Below are 3,452 nucleotides of genomic sequence, written 5' to 3' on the forward strand. Positions count from 1 at the left end.
TCGTACAACTCTAAGTGAAACTACCATTACCTCAACATCTTTAAACATTTCAAAACTTCTAGGCCCAGAAGGTGTCGCTAATGAATGCTAACAAACATTGAAGGGCATAAGGAATAACACGGAAGACACTGGGAGATGGAGAGGAGAAGTGAGTTGGGGGAAATCGGAGGGGGAGACGAACCATGAGAGACTGTGGACTCTGAGAAACAAACTGAGGGTTTGGGAGGGGAGGGTGGGTGGGGGGTTGGGAGGGCCTGACGGTAGGTATTAAGGAGGGCATGTATTGCATGGAGCACTGGGTGTGGTGCATAAACAATGAATTCTGGAACACTGAAAAAAAATAAAATTAAAAAAAAACACTGAAGGGCGATAGAACACCAATTTACACAAATACATCCAAAGGATACAAAGAAAGCAAAATAATTCCCAACTCATTTTGTGATGCTGGAATAACTCTTTCAAATGAAAACCCAACCAGATCAATTCAAGAAATGGAAAATTATTAGCCTCGTTTACTAACAATATAGTTACCAAAATCCTAAATAAAGTATTAGTTAAATGAATCCAGCAGCTTAAAAAGAGAATAGTGCATTATGATGAAGTAGGATTAATCCTAGAAATGCAAAGTTGATTGAACATTAGGAAAAAATGATTGGTGTAATTTACTACAATATCAGATTAAAGGAGGAAAAACAATAGCATTTCAAGAAATGTAGTGAAAGCACTGAAAAAAAAATTCTAAATTCACTCACATTCATGATTTTTTCTTTGCAAAGCAGAAACAGAAACTTTCGTAATTGACATGAAAACCTTCTTCATAGTGAAACACTGCAAATGTTCCCCTTCAGCTCTTTCTCATCTGGCCCAAGGCGCTTTAGCAGCCATGGAATTTGGTGCTGAAATGGCCAAGTCCAAGAACCACACCATGCATAACCAGTCATGAAAATGGCCCAGAAATGGCATCAAGAAACCTCAGTCACAAAGATATGAATCTCTTTGGGGGTAGACCCCAAGTTCCTGAGGAACATATGCTTTGACAAAAAACACAACAAGAAAGGCCTAGAAAGAATGCAGGCCAACAACACCAAGGCCATTAGTGCACATGCCCACACTGTCAAGGGCCTCATCAACCTCAAGGAGGTCAAGCCCAAGATCCCAATGGTCTGCAGTCACAAGCTGAACCGACTTGCCTACATTGCTCACCTAAAGCTCAGGAAATGTGCTCATGCCCACACTGCCAAGGGTCTCAGGCTCTGCTGGACAAATGCCAAGGTCAAAGCTCAAACCAAAGCCCAGGCTGTGGCTTCAAATCCAAGCTCCAGCCCCTCTTTGGTGTGGCTCAGGTTCCCAAAATATCCCAGACCCCCACAAAGCCTCCAGCATAGAAGCTGCCATCTGCCAATGTGAGGACAGAAAGACTGGTGTAACCCCTTAGCTTCTGTCCGCATGGGGCTGGTGTCCTCCTGTGCTATTTGTACAAATAAGCCCGCGGCAAGAGAAAAAAAAGTATTCCCTTTCAGAAAGGGAAAAAAGACAAAGATCCCACTATTGCTGCTTACATTCAGCTCTTACACTATGGTCCTAGCCAGATTAATAGGACAAGAAATTAAATCGATGGTGTAAGGACCTGAAGGAAAGAAACAAGATTTTATGATTATGGAGGGAAAAATTTTAAAGAAATATGTAAGATACATTATAAAATTTATGAGGGTTTAGCAAGGTTACTAGATTAAAACAAATAATAAAACAGTTTCAATTATATTTCTACATACCAGCACAAACAATTAAAAAAAAAAGACACCATTTACAATAGTATTTTTTTTCTTTCTTTAAGAGAGAAGAGAGGGTGCATGGGGGTGGGGTAGGGGACTACAGAGGGAGAGAGAGAGTCTTAAGCAGGCTCCATACCCAGCACGGAGCTAGAGTGGAGCTCAGTCTCATGACCCCAAGATCATGACCTGAGCTGAAACAAGATTCGACATTTAACTGACTAAGCTGCCCAGGAGCCTCTACAAGAGCATCTTTTTTTCTTTTTAATGTTTTAATTTTTTTATAAATATATAATGTATTATTAGCCCCAGGGGTACAGGTTTATGAGTCGCCAGGTTTACACACTTCACAGCACTCACCATAGCACATACCCTCCCCAATGTCCATAACCCCACTACCCTCTCCCTACCCCTCTCCCCGGCAACCCTCTGTTTGTTTTGTGAGATTAAGAGTCTCTTATCATTTGTCTCCCTCCTGATCCCATCTTGTTTCATTTATTTCTTTTCCTACCCCTCAAACCCCCCATGTTGCATCTCTACTTACTCATACCAGGGAGATCATATGATAGTTGTCTTTCTCTGATTGACTTATTTCGCTAAGCATAATACCCTCTAGTCCCATCCACATCATCGCAAATGGCAAGATTTCATTTCTTTTGATGGCTGCATAGTATTCCATTGTATATATATATACCACATCTTATTTATCCATTCATTTGTTGATAGACATCTAGGTTCTTTCCATAGTTGGCTATTGTGGATATTGCTGGTATAAACATTTGGGTGCATGTGCCCCTTCAGATCACTACGTTTGTATCTTTTTTTTTTTAAGATTTTATTTATTTGACAGATAGAGATCATAAGTAGGCAGAGAGGCAGGCAGAGAGAGAGGATGAAGCAGGCTCCCTGCCTAGCAGAGAACCCGATGTGGGGCTTGATCCCAGGACCCTGGGATCATGACCTGAGCTGAAGGCAGAGGCTTTAACCCACTGAGCCACCCAGGCACCCCTACGTTCATATCTTTAAGATAAATACCCAGTAGTGCAATTGCTGGGTCATAGGGTAGCTCTATTTTCAACTTTTTGAGGAACCTCCATGCTGTTTTTCAGAGTGGTTGCACCAGCTTGCATTCCCACCAACAGTGTAGGAGGGTTCCCCTTTTTCCGCATCCTTGTCAGCATCTATCGTTTCCTGACTTGTTAATTTTAGCCATTCTGACTGGTGTGAGGTGGTATCTCACTGTGGTTTTGGTTTGTATTTCCCTGATGCTGAGTGATGTGGAGCACTTTTTCACGTGTCTCTTGGCCATCTGGATGTCTTCTTTGCAGAAATGTCTGTTCATGTCCTCTGCCCATTTCTTGATTGGATTATCTGTTCTTTGGGTGTTGAGTTTGATAAGCTCTTTACAGATTTTGGATACTAGCCCTTTATCTGATATGTCATTTGCAAATATCTTCTCCCATTACAAGAACATCTTTTTTAAAGTATCCAGGGAGACAGGTGCCTGGGTGACTCAGTTAGTTGAGCAACTGCCTTCAGCTCAGGTCATGATCCTGAAGTCCCGGGATCGAGTCCCACATTGGGCACCCTGCTTGGTGGGGAGTCTGTTTCTCCCTCTGACCTGTTCCCTCTCATGCTCTCTCTCTCATTCTCTCTCTCTCTCAAATAAGTAAAGAAATAATC

General features: G+C 42.0%; 1 pseudogene; it reads left to right on the forward strand.

Moving 5' to 3' along the window:
* The first annotated feature begins 901 nt into the window (after positions 1 to 901).
* LOC111141060 lies at positions 902 to 1,385 on the forward strand (annotated as a pseudogene).
* The last annotated feature ends 2,067 nt before the right edge of the window (positions 1,386 to 3,452 follow it).

The sequence above is a fragment of the Enhydra lutris genome, unplaced genomic scaffold, assembly GCF_002288905.1.
Source record: "Enhydra lutris kenyoni isolate GAN:26980312 unplaced genomic scaffold, ASM228890v2 scaffoldscaffold5, whole genome shotgun sequence".
In the NCBI taxonomy this organism is placed as follows: domain Eukaryota; kingdom Metazoa; phylum Chordata; class Mammalia; order Carnivora; family Mustelidae; genus Enhydra; species Enhydra lutris.